The sequence below is a fragment of the Hermetia illucens genome, chromosome 6 (assembly GCF_905115235.1).
Source record: "Hermetia illucens chromosome 6, iHerIll2.2.curated.20191125, whole genome shotgun sequence".
NCBI lineage: Eukaryota > Metazoa > Arthropoda > Insecta > Diptera > Stratiomyidae > Hermetia > Hermetia illucens.
Window position 1 is genome coordinate 98,242,096 of NC_051854.1, and position 19,180 is coordinate 98,261,275.

The 19,180-nt window shown below is 46.9% G+C and overlaps 1 protein-coding gene across 5 annotated transcripts in view; it reads right to left on the reverse strand.

The window, feature by feature from the left end:
- LOC119660356 (probable G-protein coupled receptor No18) overlaps window positions 1-19,180 on the reverse strand; it is a 254,873-nt gene that overhangs the window by 91,806 nt on the left and 143,887 nt on the right. Inside the window, exon 1 of one of the 5 annotated variants that reach the window (XM_038068859.1) lies at window positions 14,553-14,694. The exons of the other annotated variants lie outside the window; for them this stretch is intronic. The gene's annotated coding sequence lies outside the window, so the exon portion shown is untranslated. Of the gene's footprint in view, window positions 1-14,552; window positions 14,695-19,180 lie in introns of those variants that run through there. 5 annotated transcript variants of the gene reach the window in all.

Below are 19,180 nucleotides of genomic sequence, written 5' to 3' on the forward strand. Positions count from 1 at the left end.
GTCCGCAAATATTCTGGGCGGGGCTGACTAGGGTCTAATAAATAGTCCGGTCGTAGATGGGTGGGGAAGGGCCCAAGATTAGATGTACGCGGTTCGTCTCTCCACGTTGGATAATTTTGTCTATCCTTATCACAGGCCCCCCATGCCCCTCCAAATGCAACTTCACACCTGCTTGAACTCCTGGGCAGATCCCTAGCTGTCGCTTCACCTTGGAGTCTGTCGTTGACGTCTATGCCCAAGTCTCGTTCTAATAACTCTGTTTCAACTTGTCTTGGGACGGCCCCCCTATTCGAACTTCCTTCACCGGGATCTATATAATTTTGAGGCACTGGCGGGAGTTTAGGGACTTGTTCCCTAACTGACCTCAAAGTTAACGGGTCGACCTCTGTTTGTCTCTCCTCAGGAATAAGAGAGGGATGAACTTTCTCAACGAACTCCTTTGTTTTCAAATAAACTGATTGCATGAGTCCCAGCTTATTCTCTCGAAAATATATTAAATCTGCAGAGGGATTCAATAATAGAAGCCGTTTATGTTCTGCAATGAACTCTAAATAGATCTGCCGGACCTCACTCCACGCGGTTTCAAAGCGTTCCTTAGTTCGCTTCTCCTGCCGCAGTTTGCATAGCGTCTCGCGAACCTCTTCAATTTTCAAAACCCGCTTTTGCTGAGCTTCAATGATCTCCTGGATCTCCATTTTTGGTTCTATTTCAACTGGTTGTCACTTAATTGAATTAAATATTTCCGTTTGGCACGGACAGTGTATATGAACAACACACAGAATACGTGGGAGGCGCAACACTATAAGGACCTTTCCTTTGGTCTGAACGCGCCCACGTAACAACAACAAAAATAATAATACACACCAACGATGTTAGAGGGTCGTTTGAGAAACGTGGGAGGCGCAACACTAAAAGGACTTTGCCTTGGGTTTGAACGCGCCCACGGATCAACAACACCACAAAAAATCACACCAACTTTGATAGAGTGTCGTTAAAGAAACGTGGGAGGCGCAACACTAAAAGGACTTTGCCTTGGGTTTGAACGCGCCCACGGATCAACAACACCACAAAAAATCACACCAACGTTGATAGAGTGTCGTTAGAGGAACGTGGGAGGCGCAACACTAAAAGGACTTTGCCTTGGGTTTGAACGCGCCCACGGATCAACAACACCACAAAAATTCACACCAACGATGTTAGATTGTCGCTAGAGAAACGTGGGAGGCGCAACACTATAAGGACTTTGCCTTGGGTTTGAACGCGCCCACGGATCAACAACACCACAAAAAATTCACACCAACGATGAAGAGGGTCGTTTGAGAAACGTGGGAGGCGCAACACGATAAGGACTTTGCCTTGGCTCCGCTCCATCTTAGGCAAGGTCATCCTCGTCTTTTTTTCTACCATAGATATTGCCTTATAGGCTTTCCCGGCTCATCATCATCATCAGATCATCCTCATCCATACGGATTAAGTGACCCGCCCACCGTAACCTATTGAGCCGGATTTTATCCACAACCTGACGGTCATGGTGTCACTCATAGATTTCGTCGTTATGATTTTATTATCAATGCAAATCTATCGGTATATAACAGGCGCAGTACATCAATCTTCCATTTCCGCAGCTCGGAGAATTGTGATGGGAGGTCCTTGATATCACCCTACCAACCGACAATGAGTTTCTTAGGTTGGACAACTGGAGAGCGTCTGACCAGAGATTCTTCTCAGATCATAGTTGGATACTTTTCAGTTTTCAGAGGTCTCCAAAACCTCCAGAGTCCTGAGGAAGATCGACTGCAGGAAGTTTGGTCAACTAATCAAGAACAAACTATCCGGTGCGCAAATTAGCAAGACTGGCACGAAAGACGAACTGAAGTCAAAGGTTGGGATTCTGAAAAAGTCTCGCGTCCTACTACGTACAGCAAGAAAATACTGCTACCTTGCCTCAGGAAGCTGACCAGGAAAATCTTCATCATCTGCTACAGACATAAATATTAGTAGCCATACAAGGACTGCCTGAAGAAGTACAAGTTGACCATCGAGACTGCCAACAAGTCTTGATTGGACTATTGTCAGAACGTCGAAACTACCAGAGAATCCGCAAGGCTCAGTAAGATCCTGTCCAACGAACATAGGAGCCCATCCAGGAAAGGGTTGTGCCGTGAGATTTACCGGAGGTGTATCTCTTTAGGATACGTACCGCAGACTTGGAGACACATGAGTGCTTCCCACGGGGTAATTGGCACGGTTGAGCGCTCACCTCAGTACAAGGAGTACACCCTACTTGCCTTCTTGGATATAGATGGAGGTTTCAACAAAGTTAGTACCAACGCCATCATGGAAGCCTTGGTCAGTGTTGGATTGCACGCATTAGATTATAGATTAAGTACCAGATCTGGGAGCTATAAACAGAGGCACGCTCCAAGGTGACGCCATCTCTCTGGTGCTCTGGTTAATAGTGATAGAGGATTTTTTTTCGGATATTTGACAGCAATCGAGTGAAGGTGAGTGAGGAAGGAGCGTTGCGAAATGTGTGCCTGTGGCGCATAAGACGCGAACTTAGCATAAACGCAACCAAAAGAGAACTGATGGTATTCACCACTAAGACAAGGATACCTGAATTCCGCTTACCAAAGCTGAATGAACAAAGTTTGGTTTTTTCCTCCAAGTATTTGGGTGTAATTCTGGATTCAAAAGAAAATTGAAGGTAGAACGTAGAACTGAGGGCTAAGAAGTCCTGCATAACCTTCTATGCCTGCAAGTGGACCTTTGCATAGAAATGGGGTTACCGACGAAGGATGGTTCTCCGTATGCACACCGCTGTGGTGCGTCCAATAGGCATACCCTACAATTCGCATTGTCCAAGCTGCAAAAAAAAGGGGAAAACATTCATCCACTTCCTTTTCCATTGCCTAGCTCTAGCTAGAGTAAATCATTCTTTGGGGACCTCAGAGAGCTTTCTGGCTGCAGTGTGGGAGAGCTGCTTTCCTTCGGGAATGCTACGGGCTGGCTCTGAATATCTGAGCCGGCTGGATTCTGTCTTCCTGCTCTCATAAAAGCAGTCACGGTCTTAGTAGTTTGTGGCATCAAAACGACCCAGTATAGCGCTAATTAGGCTCCTCGGAGCGGCCACCTGTCCCAAAATGAACAAAGGCTTTTGACGCATGGACGGCCGATTTGATGACCGTCCTCTCTCTGCACACAATTGTCTGCGTGATTATGGTCTGAGGATGGTAAGAACGGCTATCAAAATTTTGACGGAAGGGAGACATCAAGTAAGGATATGATTCACTGTGGATCTGACATGAGAGACACTGAAATATCTAAAGGATCTCCGGCACCACCACACCTGGCTAAAAAAGTGTCATGCAAGCGTGTGTTGACAGGAGTTGGTCAGGGCAACAGGGATAGTCCATTGGGCGACCTCTTAAAACTAATAGATTTTACGCTCTCCTTCCTCATATATGGGGATGCCACCCTCTTAAACTGAACGTAGAACAATGTTATCTAATGTATGCGTATTAACAGATATACCCCCTTTTAAGAAAAGAACCACGAAAGGATAAACAGACAGTGAGCCGATTTTAATAAAGTTTTGTTTTCCGCAAAACCTTAGAAAGTGAATCTTCTAACTTTGTTTATATAAAACTTCCAGACCAACATTATGATCCCAATTAGCACTTACTAATTAAATACAAACAATGGGAAAAAGGACAATTATCTGCCGAAGTAAAATGCTATTTTAACAGTCCTTAAAATCCCAATCAGACCCTTTTTTCTGAATCTTTGGGGTGGAGCATTATAGACCTAAAATTTGACGTCTGTTTTTCCTTTTTCCAGCAGAACTGTAAAAATTAAGCTTCCTCTGTTGCTTACTAAAATTTCCACTCCTTCAAACCTTTAATTCATTTGTGGTCTACAACGCAATACAATGTGTACACTTCCTCTTGAACAGCCTAATTAACCCATTTTCTGTGGTAACGTTGTGGTTACCTTCAATTGTCCTTCATCTGGTGAACTGGTTTGAGATACATAATAGGTGTATGATGTGCACGTGTTACCTGAAGTTAGATAAGCAACTAAAATATCTAAACAGGAAAATTAAATTGTGTGATTCCAAGATATTCTCAATTAACCACTTAACCAATTGTCCTTTATAATCAGGAAGGCATCATCTGCAATTTTTCGGACCAGATAAAAAGAGAGAGGTTAGGATACTTACTCAATTTACAAGTCTCTTCCATTCTTAGGAGACTGGATTTTCAAATGAAAAGCTAGAACGAATGTATCTTTTGCACTACAGCGATTTTATGTCTCCAACCAGGAAAATTGTCCCTGTTCTTCTGGAAGTGATGTAAAATGGGACTTCTCTACTTCCAATATTCTGCCTAACAGGCATTAACACTATAGAGAAAGGATTTTCAATAATCCTTTACTTTCATTATTTGCTTGGATGGATGGTTGCGCTTTCTGTAGGATTGGCTATGTTGCCGCATACCATAACCTACGAGGGCGTTCCAATATGTACCCGTGTTAGAAATAAAGACACCATTTTTTCAATTTTTTCAACATGGTCCGCTTTTAGAAAGTAACACTTCTCCCAACATGCCTGCCATTTTTTAACTCCTCCAAAAAATAGGATTTGTCGAACTCTCCAACGAACGCCTCTGTCTCGGTGATGACTTCCATGTTTTTCCGTGAACCATTTCTTCATGTTAGGGAACAAGAAGAAGTTGCAGGGAGGCAGATCGTGGGAATACGAGGGGGTGCAGCAGCAATTTATAATGCAATTCATGCAGTTTGGAGCAGGATGAATGGGCTGGTGCATTATCGGTGAAACAGGACCTTCTCTTTCGCCAAATGCAGCCGTGTCTCCTTCAATTTTTGCGGTCCAATAATTCACAGCAATATTGTCCAGAGGTCGTTCTCCCTTTTTTTAAAAAAATCGATGAGGATAACGCTGTTCGCATCCTAAAAATCGTCGCCATAACCTTTTCAACCGATGGGACCGTCTTCGCCTTATTTGGAGCAGATTCGTCGGGAGAAATCCATTGGTTTGATTGATATTTAATTTCTGGTCATCGACGGTGACAAATCGATGCAAAAACTCCTTCCGATCCCGCTTAAATTGCTGCAAACACTCCTTCGAAATTAGCAGCCACATCCGCTTGTTGTCTACCGTGAACAATCGCGGTAAACATCGGGCCGCCATCTTTCGGAAGGCTCCTGGATGAAATCTTCTAGTAAAATCTTAGAGCTGCTAGTTCAGACGCACTTTCCCGCCAGCGAGGAGGACTGTAAGTCGGAAACTCTCTTGGCGGGGTTGCGGTCACCCCAGCCGAGTGAGACTACCAAATCGGTAATTGCTGAGGATAAGATCGGCTTGGAGATAAACAGCTTTTCCGCATACAAATCTCCGGGCCCAGATGGCATTAGGCCAGTCATGCTACGGAAGCAGCAGGAAAGAGTTGTGCCGTGGCTTTTTGAAATTTACCAGAGCTGCATCTCTTTAGAATATGTACCACATATTTCATACCGAAAGCGGGCAGGCGCGGCTACTAGTCCAAGAAAGACTTTGTACCAATCAGCCTTACCTCTTTCGTGCTGAAGACCCTAGAGCGCATCTTGGACATCCACTTAAGAGTGATTATGGAGAGAAGTCCTAGCACGCTTACATTAAAGGCGAATCCACAGAAATCGCTTTCAACCCGGTAATTAGCATAGTTGATCGGGCACTGCGGTACAAGCAGTATAGCCCTAGCTACCTTCTTGGATAGAGAAAGAGCATTCAATAACATTAGTACCAACGCAATTAAGGAAACCTTGGCCAGTATTGGATTGGCGGTGTATCTTACGCATTGAATTATATCCAGTCCGATCTGGGAGGCAACCACTTGACCAGAGGTGTGAACAGAGGCACGCCGGAGGGTGGCGCCATCTCTACGGTGCTCTGGTTAATAGTGATAGACAAAATTTTACGAATGTTGAACAGCAGCGGAGATAAGGTAATAGCATATGCCGACGACTTGGTGATATTTGTGGCAGGGATGTTTCCCTCCATTATTAATGACATCATGGAAGGGGCGTTGCAAAAGGTATGCCTGTGGGCCGCAAGATGCGGACTCGGCATAAACCCAACCCAAACGCAACTGATGTTATTCACCACGAAGAAACAAGGCAACCTGAATTCCACTTTCATGTGCAGGTGCCACTGGGGCTCTGAAGTCTTGCCCGGCAAATGACCTCAATGTACTCCTGCATCTCCTCCTCCTAGACCTCCACGTTAAATACGTTGTAGCGTGCAGTGCCGTCAAACTACGTGAATCCGAATGCTGGTCAGCGGAGCCTTAATGCCACAGCAACATCCTAGACGAAGTATACAAGTCTGGGCATTCCCCACGGACTATACCGCACGCAACCTGAACTTCACGAGAAACTTTAACTTTGCTGTGGACTTTCCAACCAGAGTAGAGTGTAAGACCGGCGGTGTTGCATGGTTATGACACAGTATTCTCCACCGATGGATCAAAAATGGTCTGTGGAGTCGGTGCGAGGGTTTTCTCGAATTCACAAAGTGTATCTGAGTCGTATGGCCTCCCAAGTTTCTCCAGTGTATTCCAAGCAAAAGTCTGTCGATGGCTGGAGCATGATCCGAATCACAAGCGTAACATAGCCATTCTGACCGACAGCCAAGCGGTCATTAAAGCCTTGTACTCAGCAACGACTTCCTCAAGGCTGGTCGGTCAGTGCAGAAATGTACTAAATAATCTGAGCGCATGATCAAGGTCGCCCTCCTCTGGGTTCCCGGTCATAGGAACAAAGAGGGGAATATCCGGGCTGACGGGATAGCCAAGCGGGACTCTGCTCTTGGCAGTCTTTCGGCGAGTACAGTCGGTGTATCACAATCTACTCGGAATCTACTCGCACTACTTAACAGCCGCGGACCTTAGATGGTGAAGGCTTACCACCTGTGTCGAATCAAGTAAGTTTTGGCCGCTTATAACCTATCTCGATCACGAGAGCTCCTGTGCCAGACACATGCAAATGTATACAAGATTACGGCGACCTGCACGGTCCCATAGGGGACCATGACACCAGGCTCGGCATATCCTACGATTCGCGGTGATAAAGCTGCGGAGGAGAGGGAGGGGGAGATCTTATTCACCTCACCTACGATTGCCCAGCTCTAGTTAGAGTCAGGCTAGGGACACTGGGCAAACCATTCTTTGAGGACCTGGGTGAAATTTCTAGTTGCACGTGGGAGAGCTACACTCCCCCGTGAAGGCTACGGGCTGGCTTTGAAGATACCTGATACCTACCTACCCTACACTCGAAAGCTAACCAATGTATATTATCCAAAACACAGAAATACAGATTTTAATAGTGAAGTACATTCAGGCGATAACTGTAGCTTACATAAAATCACTTGTTAATTGAAAGTCGCTATCTCTCGTCCTGATGAATTCCAGAATTAATGAAAACAGCAAATGAAGCAACTAGCGTCCCCACTTTCTGAGCTCCACATAGCTGCTAATGGAGAGTTTTAATTTATTTCTGATTAACCCATGAGTGTCTACAAGGTCTGGTTAAAACGTGCCAGGACTTTTCAAATTGCTCATCATCATCAACGGCGCAACAGCCGGTATCCGGTCTAGGCCTGCCTTAATAAGGAACTCCAGACATCCCGATTTTGCGCCGAGGTCCACCAATTCGATATCCCTAAAAGCTGTCTGGCGTCCTGACCCACGCCATCGCTCCATCTTAGGCAGGGTCTGCCTCGTCTTCTTTTTCTACCATAGATATTGCCCTTATATACTTTCCGGGGGGGGGGGGGATCATCCTCATCCATACGGATTAAATGACCCGCCCATCGTAACCTATTGAGTCGGATTTTATCCACAACCTAATGGTCATGGTATCGCTGATAGATTTCGTCGTTATGTAGGCTACGGAATCGTCCATCCTCATGTAGGGGGCCAAAAATTCTTCGGAGGATTCTTCTCTCGAACGCGGCCAAGAGTTCACAATTTTTCTTGCTAAGAACCCAAGTTTCCGAGGAATACATGAGGACTGGCAAGACTCCGATCACTATCTCATAAAGTAAAAACAGCAAATGAAGCAACTAGCGTCCCCACTTTCTGAGCTCCACATAGCTGCAAATGAAGAGTTTCACTTTATTTCTGATTAACCCATGAGTGTCTTACAAGGTATGATTAAAACGTGCCAGGTCTTTTCAAAATGCGCGCCTGCAAGTTAACGTTGACGGCTGGTTCGGCGCCCATTTTTTAACGGACACTTCCTGAGTAATCTCCATTTGTTTTGTTTTTATTTTCTTGCTCTAACCTTCTCCAAACCGATTGTTCAGCTGTTTTAGTGAAGTCAGTTTATCCTATTCCAGGCTTTTTGTCAAGGACGTGAAGAAGGAGCAACCTGTTTGCGTGAAATTTTGCGTTAAATTGAGCAAATCGTTCACGGGAACTTTTCAATGCAGCAGCAAACCTTCGGTAATGAAGTGATGAGTCGTTTCGAGAGATGACAGAGAAATGCGATATCTCATTTGGGCGATGTCAGGAAATTTTGATCCAAAAATCGGAAATGAGAAGGGTTGCAGGCAAGTTCATTCCACGGCTGATGACAAAGGATCAAAAAGCGCCTGGAGGTTTGTCAGGAGCTCTTAGAAGGGGGGGGGGGGGGGGGGTCTTGCGTTTATGGCTACAACGTGGAAACCAAGGTGCAGTCGTCCCAGTGGAAGACCAAAAAAAACTCACCAAGTGAGATCAACCGTTAAAGTGATGCTCATTGTTTTCTTCAATACGAAGGTTGTTCACCCATCATGAATTCCTCTCACATGGTGAGAAAATCAATCGTTATTGATACCTTCAAATCCTGAGAACCTTACGCCAAAGCATTCGTGGGAAAAGGCCAGAAATGTAGGCAACAGGCCAGTGGTTTTTCCACCACGACAATGCGCCTTGTCACACCGCACTCCCAATTCACAAGTTTTTTGCCAAAAACTCGATAACAACCCTTCCCCACCCCCTTATTCTCCTGACCTGGCTCTGTGTCACTTCTAGCTGTTCCCAAAACTCAAGTACTCAATCAAAAGGACAGCGATTTCAGACCACAACGGAGATTAAGGAAAAACGCAGGGACAGCCGAACAGCATCCATGAAGCAGAGTTTTCCAGATGCATGGAACAGTGGAAACACCGGTGAGAAAAGTGTATTCGCTTTCAAGGGGAGTATTTTGAAGGGGATAAATTGGAACAATTGTAAATATTTGTAATAAAGATTTATTGAGAAAGTCCTGTAAGTTTTTGATCCCACCTCGTACAACACAGCAGTGAAATGATAACAACAATTATAAGGACATTTGCAGAACAAAAAGAAACACAAAATTCCAAACCTACATATCTTCCTAAACATCTTATATTCATGTAATTTGAAACCTTCAAATTTCTATCTCAAAGTTTTGAAAACTTCAAAGCAATGAAAACAAATATTAATTATTTATAAGTAAACGTAGAAACCAATAAAAACCGATTGCTAGAATAGAAACACAAATAAACAATTTTTGAAATTTATAATGTACATTTGCTTGGAAATGAAATAGGTACAATACAAGCAATCTTATCTGATCTATAAAAAGATATTTGTCGGCAGTAAAAACCCAACAATACTAGACTAGACTGTTCAAAAATATCCTTTAGATTCCTGCTGTGATTAGCAGAATACTGCAATAAATCACCTTCGTAATGCATCTGTCTATCTGAGTTAAGTTATTTAAGATACAAATCTGTATCTTTCTCTGATTTTGACAAATTATAGCCCATTTTAATAGCTAGAGTACTTGGAAATCACCTGTTGTTTTTATCGCCATTGCATTATAAACAATTCTATTTCTATCTTTTCGCGGCAATCCAAAAATATTTGTTTTATGAGTGCCCAGCGTATGGTTTCCATTTGGAAAGTAAACAAGTGGGATTTAAGTTGATTTGAATTGTTTTAGAATTAAACCGGTGAATTGGTGCAAGTGAAATTTCAAGAGAAGAATTTGAATTTGAATAGATTCAATTTGAGATTAATATTTTTCGGAAATAAGATGAAAACAATGGTAGAAAAGTTTGGGGGAAGTGCTACTACTATCAACAAAGTTACGGCAGGCCAAAGTTTTCGTCTTTACCTAAATTTTCTGCATCTTAGGATAACATTGAACAACAGTATACATTTAAGATAAATAGTTGGCATTCTAACTAACTTTTTTTTTTTGTTTTGTGCGTACACGGAGGTGGAAAATCTCAGAAAGACGCGCCCCCCGCAGCTCCGCCGCTCGAACGGCGGAACTACAGCGGGCGCGTGTGGGATTCACACCCACTAAAAACCACCCCCGGTCTCTCCAGCCCCAGCCCCGCGGGACCACCATTGAGGTATTACTTCGCGGGGTAGGTTTGCTCTTAGGCACTCATCCTTCTCCCATTTCCTGTTTTCCTCTTTCTTTGTTCCTTCAGCAACTCCTCCTGCATTTGGATGATTGCGGAGCCAACCGCAAGCCACTTGTCCTCGGACTCCAGCATCTCAGTAATCAAGCTCTCCGGGGTCCCGTTCCTGCCCAGCACCTGGTTTAAGCTCCTTCTCTCCATCGCAAATCGTGGGCAGTGAAACATCACATGCTCTGGATTCTCCGGTATGCCATCGCATCTGGGACAGTTCGGAGAATCATCCAACCCAAAGCGGTGCAGATACTGCCTGTAGCAACCACCGTGCCCCGTGGTAGTTGGTCTCCCCATGTTTTCGCTCAAGCCACACCCTAATGTTAGGAATGAGCCTGTGCGTCCACCGACCTTTCGCAGACTCGTCCCATCTGCGTTGCCAGAGATCAAGCGACTCTGACCTTGCCGCATGTCTACGCAGTGCATGCCAATCCATACATCTTGCATTGTACAGGACACTCATTTCTTTGGCCAGAATGTCAACCGGGATCATGCCTGCCACCACCAATACTGCCTCATCTGATGTGGTTCTAAAAGCACTGCAAACCCTCAAAGCCATCCGCCGGTAAACCGAGTTCACCTGCTTCCGTCTCTGAGAGTTTGGAAGCGCCTCTGCCCACACAGGCGACGAGTAGAGCAGGATGGAGCGCACCACTCCGGCTAGCACCAACCTCCGGTAATGTTTCAGCCCACCAATATTTGGCAAGATTTTTGCAAGTGCCGTGGTGGCACCGGCTGCCTTTTGGCATACATACTCTAGGTGTTCCCTAAAACTCAATTTGGTGTCAATTATTACCCCCAGGTATTTAATAGCCGACTTTGATACGACCGAATGTCCACCGACCTCCACTTTCACAATGTTATTTTCTCTGCGGTTCGTTATTAAGACCGCTTCCGTTTTCGCGTCCGCCAAGGTCAGCCCGACTTTTTCTAGCCAGGACTTTACCGCTCTCACTGTTTCCGTTGCGTAAACCTCCACATCTTCTGTGTGTTTTGCTGCAAGAACCACAGCTAGGTCATCAGCAAAGCCGACAATCGTAGTCCCCTCTGGGACGGGAAGAGCAAGCACCCCATTATACATGATATTCCACAACAGGGGACCAAGTACCGATCCCTGTGGTACCCCGGCTGTGACAATGTACTCTTTGGGGCCCTCATCCGTCTCGTACCAGAGAGTCCTCTCTGAGAGGTAGTTTGCCACCAAATTCGCTAAGTATCCGGGGACACCTATGTCAGCCAACGCAGTTGGCGGAGTTGAATGCGTTTTTGACATCCAACGCCACCACGGCGCAGCAGCCGCCAGAAGTCAGTGCACCTTTTGCCAGGGTTACCACCATGCCAATTGCTTCCATCGTAGAGTGGGCGCGTCGGAAACCAAATTGACATTGCGACAAACCATTGCTGGCTTCGACGATGGGCAGGAGTCTGTTGTAGATGACTCTCTCCATCATCTTCCCCATTGTATCCAACAGGCAGATAGGACGATACGACGCTGGGTTTCCAGGTGGCTTGCCAGGCTTCGGAAGCAAAACCAGGAGGCACGGACAGGTAACCTGGGGTGATTTCCGCAGCCTTTTCATCACCACTCTGTAAGCCTCGCCCCAAGGGTTTATGTGAGCATGGTCGCACAGCTGTTTGAAGCAGTTCTTTTTGCTCCTCCGAATGGCTTCCTTTAGGCGACCACGCAATTTGTTGTGTGCCTCCTCTCGACCGTCGCCACCGGGTTTTCCCCTGAGCCTCTGGCAAAGCCTCCTTGCCCGAAAACATGCGGCTCGCAAACTTGCGATTTTGTTATTCCACCAGTAGTTGGGTTGCCTACTGGGGAGCAATCGCCTTCTGAGCATAGTAGCATCGCATGCTTCCGTCACCCATCGAGTGATCTGGGTGGCTTTCTCTCCAACCGTATCATTCAGGGATATGTCGGATTTCAGTACCACGGAAAACGTGTCTCCCTCGAAAGCTTTCATTGTCCAGCCAAGTATACCACCCGGCATTCTGCGAAAACTCTTTTTCGAGCTCGATCCGCCCTTGATCTCTATGCAGATTGCCTGGTGGTCGCTGTGAGTATAGTCCTCACTGACATGCCAAGCGTTTCTACTGGCTAAAGTGGCACTCACGTATGTCAGGTCCACTATAGACCCCAGGCCCCTTCCCCGGAAAGTGTACGAAGACCCAACATTCGCCAGTACCACGTCCAGCTCCGCGAATGCTTCGAGGAGAACACGTCCCCTGACATTAGTTATCCGGCTGCCCCATTCAAGAGCCCCCCGCGGTTTCGGTATGGTTCACTTAGTATGGCCACATCGATGTTTTTCTCGCGAATGGTTTGCGCGAGTAGAACCTGCGCCGCCTCGCAGTGGTTGAGGTTGATTTGTATCAACCTCATCTGCGATTTGTGCTAAGGGCTCTCCTGTATTCCGGGCACCTACTGCTGCCCGCAATGTACCGATGGTCCACACCCTCCTTTCTTTTACACAGTAGACAATTGGGGCCAGCTCCGCAGTCCTTGCTGGTATGGCCTTCCACTCGGCATCTCCTGCATTGCTTTGACCTGTCATTTTGGCTAATGCATGCCTTCGCAATGTGACCAAAGCCAAGGCATCTAAAGCGCCGTTTTAACGCCACCTGCTCCCTAAGGCGACACATAACCCAGTCTATTCTCACTCTCCCTGCTGCTAACAGTTTGAGTGCGTTCTCCACTGGTAGGCTGATGATGGCGGTTTGTGTTCCCCCATAGGCTTTCCTTAGCGTTTTCACCACTGACTCTTGTAGTCCGGCAAAATCGAACTGTTTCTCCAACGCTTCGCGAACCTCCTCCTTCGTCGTGATTTCATCTATATCTTTGCAGATTATAGATATCCCCGGCCTGCTAGCTCTTATGTCGGCTTCCTGCCCTAAAGTCTTCCCGATTTGGCTTAAGAATTTGTCCGCGGTTACATCCTTGGATTTCTTAAGTTCCAACATAAGATCTCCCTTCTGGGACCGCCTAATGCGGCTGACGTTGTCTCCCAAATTGGTGAGTTCGGGGTCTGCCTTCACTTTCCTGAGAATGTCGGCGTATGATCCTTCCCCTCGTTTGGAAATGAAAATCACCTGCGGTCTAATCTTCCTCCGATAATTTCTTTTCCGCGGTTCTACCTTCCTCCAAGCTTCCGCATCCGCCTTTGAAGGTTCGATCCCTTTTCTCGAGGTAGCCACTGCAGTATTTTCACTGGCAGCTTCAGACGTACTTTTCATGAACTCCGCCTTTTTCGGAGTTGAGTCCTTTTTTCTTTTCGGGGTTTGCTGGCCTGTTGAGTCATTCAGCTTCTCGCGCAGCCTCTTCCCCGGTTTCTCCCCTTTTGTGTTTTGAACCGGCGTTACTTGAGTTGCCTGGTTCACTTTTCCAATCGGCGACTTGCCTACTCGTTCATCCTGGGCCTTGCCGTACGTCAAACGGATGCCTCTTGTCATGGCCCTTATATTTTGGTGAATGTTCCTGCGCTCCTTTATAAACTTACACAGCTCCATGATCTTTTTACCGAGGGCAGTAAAGGCAGCTCCAGACTGATCATTGCCCAAAACATCGCTCGGGTAAATCGGCGTCAGTGCTTCCTCCTCGAAGACTCCCGCTATACGTTTCCCACTGGGGGTGGCGATCGTGGGGGCTTGTGCCTGTGTGGGAGGGGATCTGCGAAAAATCGAGCTCCTTCTGCCATTCTAACTATAACACCCTAATGTCTCTCAAACCCCTCTTGACTTAAAGGAACGACGATGTCTGCTATGTGCGTGGTGGTAAAGAATTAGCCTATCGTCGTGATAAATGCAAGAGAGGAGATAGGTCCTAAGCCAATATCCTTCAAGAGATGAAAGCGTATCGGAATTGATGGATTTGGGCGATGGCGTTAGCCAGACTAAATGATCACAGAAAGCGGAATTAAATAGATTGAGAAAACAGCAAAATGAGATTGTCTTGGGAGAGCAAGCTAAAGTTAGAGCTAGAAATCAGGAGATACCAATCAAATGCAAGAACGAAGATGAAATTAATGAGATCAGGATAATTAAGGAATATGGGAATGCACACTTTGGGGTTGAATTTATTACTACAGCAAGGTAGAAATAGGTTGGCCCACCCGCAGGCTCGGGAAGCAAGGATCCCTAAGGATATGCCTCATATACTTTGATTTCGGCCATTTTGAAGCAGCAGGTACCATTCAGCACGATAGGTCGGAGAAGTGCATCCTGGAAAAGGAGAAAAAAGATGTGAATATTATTGGAAATGATGGTAGAATTAGGATCGATCGCTGACTTGACGTGGTTGGTGAAATAGATGGACCACTACATCCACAGCGACGAACAAGCCGAAACATTTCTACTGGGATTAAAAAGGGGTCACGGCCCGAAAAGAAATACAAAGGAAAACAAGGGTCAATTTTCTCAGGGCATAATTGAAGTATTTGACTTTATAAGCGCCTCGGCGACGTTTACCCATAGCAAGGAATCAAACTCTTGGCCGCGTTCGAGAGAAGAATACTCCGAAGAATTTTTGGCCCCCTACATGAGGATGGACGATTCCGTAGCCTACACAATGACGAAATCTATGAGTGATACTATGACCGTCCGGTTGTGGATAAAATCCGGCTCAATAGGTTACGGTGGGCGGGTCACTTAATCCGTATGGATGACGATGATCCCACCCGGAAAGTCTATAAGGGCAATATCTATGGTAGAAAAAGAAGACGAGGCAGACCCTGCCTAAGATGGAGCGATGGCGTAGGTCAGGACGCCAGATAGCTTTTAGGGATATCGAATTGGTGGACCTCGGCGCAAAATCGAGATGTCTGGAGTTCCTTATTAAGGCAGGCCGAGACCGGATACCGATTGTTGCGCCGTTGATGATGATGATGATGAAGATGAGGGTGCAATTCAACTAATGGTTCAATAAGACGTCTTCTAGATACAGCCCTCTAAGAAGAATGCGTCGCCACAGCGGTTGTTTCTTGAGGTTCCGTATTGGGATCCTTCTTGTGGAAATAGCAAGGAAACAAAAGTTGATTTGTTATTCAAACGATCTGTTGATGGTTGTAGCTACAAAGTACCCTGAGGACTTGGACATCTATGAAAGTAAGATCATTCATGCCATCAAATGCTGGTTACAAATGACCGAGGTTGAGGAAGAAAATGGGAAGGCGGTCTATTTTACTAATCGCAGGAAAAATAATACTGTCAATACCCGCGTTGTTGCTCACAAAGTCGATCAATCAATAGATTCGTGAGGATAATCAGAGGTGTGAAGTTGAGCTTCAAGGGCACTTAGAGTTTGCGTGGGAGAAGGCAGCAAACATTAATTCATCTGATAATGCCTAATGTTTGGTAGCTAAAGTAAAATTGCAAGCTGTTTACCACAGGAAATATATTATATTCCATTACCTGGACCCGAAGACAACGGAGCGGAGGTGTCTTCCATACGTAAAACGAAGGGTGGTGGAGTCTTAGTCGAACTAGGCCCGAAGACTATAAATAAAGTCACGTTCTGTGAAGCAGTCAAGGGGCTTCTAGGAGAAAAAGCTTTGGTTTTTAGCCTGCAACCCATGTGTGCTTTAGAAATCCGAGACCTTGACTGTCTCACGGAAAAGAACGAGGTAGAAGGGGCCATCAAACGCGAATGCCCGGAGGTAACCAATGTCCGGATTGGTATCACCCCCGCAAACTCCCGAGGCCAAAAACTCGCTGTGGTGGAAGTTGCCGAGCAATACGCGAGGAAGCTTCTAAACAGCGGGAAAATAAGAATTGGTTGGGTAGTGTGTAGGATACGAATTCGGGCCGCCCCAACCAAATGTTACAGATGTTTGGACTATGGGCACACATCTGCAAACTGTCGGGGACCTGACAGAAGGGCAACATGCGGTAAATGCGGTCAGGATGGCCATAAAGCGAATAGCTGCAATGAAAAGGAAAGCTGCGTCCTATGCAGGGACCGTGGCGCGACTGATGAGAGCATTGCGCACACTGCGGGATCGGGGCGGTGTCCAGTTTTCAGAGCAGAATTGGAAAGAGCTAGGATACGGTCAACATGATTCGCATCCTACAAATCAATATGCACCGGAGTGCAACCGCTCACGAGTTGCTAGCGCAGTTCGCTGCGGAGACCAAAGCTGATATAGTACTCATCAGTGAGCAGTACTGAAACAAGGGCCCAGTTTCATGGCATCCAGATATATCAGGTACCGCTGCCATCTGGGTTCGGGACGGCACCCTCCTGGGGGTTCTTGCCCAAGGCCGAGGGGACGGCTTTGTCTGGATTCGGTGTTCAGGGATAACGTTTTTTAGTGTCTATCCTACGCCGAATGAGACGATGCCGGACTTTCGTCGGAGGCTTGAGGCTCTGGAGGACGCTATCTTAAGCACGGATGGGCGGATCCTGGTCGGGGGTGACTTCAATGCTAGGGCACTTGAATGGGGCATGCCTCACACAGATTCCAGAGGAAAACGAATTCTGGAAATGGCGGCGAGAACAGGACTGGTAGTTCTAAACACCGGATCCACCCCAACGTTCCAGCGCCCGGACTGCGAAGGAAGCATTCCAGACGTAAGCTTCGCGTCGGAATCACTGGTGTCGCTGGTGGACGGGTGGCGAGTTCTGGAAAATTTTTCGGCAAGTGACCACCAATACATTGCTTGCGAAGTGGTGGGCACAAACTCTCGGTGTGCGCCACCCCAGCGATCTTTCTGTGTATGGAACGTCGCGAAAGTGAACACCGGGAAGTTTGTCGAAACTCTGGGAACAGGTGGGGCCACGCTGAAGAGTACTCCTGGGGGCGGTGGCGCCGCTGCTGACACTGTCGTAAATTCAGTTATGAACCTGATAACGACGGTCCGCGGAGCCTCCATGCCCAGGAAGACATCGAGGCGCGGCAAAGCTTCCATGTATTGGTGGACAGTGGAAATCGCAGAGCTCCGGAAGGAATGTCACAGGCTCCGCCGCTTAACACAACGTATAGGCGACCTGGAGGAGGTATGTACCACAATGATGGAGTACAAATCAGCCAAAAGGAGACTCCGCAGCGCAATAAAAAAAAGAGCAAAGCTCGCTGCTGGCAAGACCTGATCGACGAGGTGAATGGGGATCCGTGGGGACTCGATTACAAACTTGTAACCCGAAAAATCGGGGCTCTGCGGAAACCCTGTTCACTTAAGGCCGAGCAGATGGACCGTATTGTGAGGGCACTCTTCCCTGCACACCCCGTATGGGATGGTGACGTCGGCGCGGAGAGCGTAGAGGACTGTCCACTTTTCTCTGTAAAAGAGTTGGAACAGGCGGTGCTCTCTATGAAAAACAAGAAGGCGCCAGGACCCGATGGTATTCCAGCAGAGGTGTACAAACTGGTATTCCAACACCGGCCAGACCTACTGCTCGGCGCATTCAACGCTTGTCTGAAAGAGAGCATTTTCCCTGCTCGTTGGAAAGTTGCAAGGCTTGCGCTGATCCCTAAAGGGAAAGGCGATCCCGAATTGCCGTCTTCATACCGCCCACTATGTATGCTTGATACTGCTGAGAAAGTGCTCGAAAAGCTCATCAGAAGTAGACTCGCTGAAGCGATACGCGCTGCCGTAGATTTATCTTCCCGGCAGTTTGGTTTTAGGGCAGGGAGATCGACAATTGATGCTGTCATGCAGGTCGTAGACGCCGTTCGACGAGCAGAGGCACATAGCCGCCGAACTCGACGGGTGGTGCTCCTCGTAACGCTTGACGTCAGAAACGCCTTCAATTCCGTAAGATGGAAAGACATTCTAGGCACACTAGACAATACCTTCAACGTGCCGAACTATCTCTTACGGATTTTGAGGGACTACCTGAGGAACCGCTCCCTGCTCTATGAAACACTAGAGTGTGAAAGGTGGATGGAGGTCACGTCGGGGGTAGCACAGGGATCCATCCTAGGGCCGGACCTCAGGAACGCTACCTATGACAGTCTGCTTAAACTCGACATGCCAGAAGAGTCGCGCCTGGTCGACTACGCAGATGATGTCGCAGCGCTTGTTGCTGGACGCACTGTCGAACAGGCGCAAAGCAGACTCGGCATATTGATGCGACGAGTAAGCGGATGGATGACTACTCATGGTTTTAACTTTGCACTGGAAAAAACCGAGATAGTCATCCTGACTAAGAAGAGAATTCCGACCCTGCGTCCCATATCGTTCGGCGAGTCGATAATCGAGTCAAAATCGGCGGTAAAGTACCTCGGGTTGACTCTTGACTCAAAGATGAGATCGAGTTTGTAAAGTGCGCAGGAAGCGAGACATAAAGGCGCTGGTTTAGACCTAATTTGGAAAACAGATTCTGCGGTTTGTATTCTTCATGGTCCTTCGCAAACCGGAGATTGAGGAGGTCTATGGGAGTGGCTGGTGTCTTAAGGAGTAGATCATGGAGTTTTGCTATATTAGGTCGCGTAATCTTGAGATTGGAATTTGGTGAGTTGAAAAGGAATCTGCCAATACGGATGGAGTTGACATTGTCGTTAAGGAACTGGTTGGAATGGAAATAGGAATCAGACCTGCCTAAACGGAGGAACCTCCTCTTGCGTAAGCCTACTCGCTCCATTTGCGTGCGACGGGAGGTCGCACCAAGCGACAAAACCGTATGCGATTAGAGGTCCTATCAGTAGTTTGCAGCAGAACAGTTTTATTTTGGGGCGGATTGAAGAGTTTCTG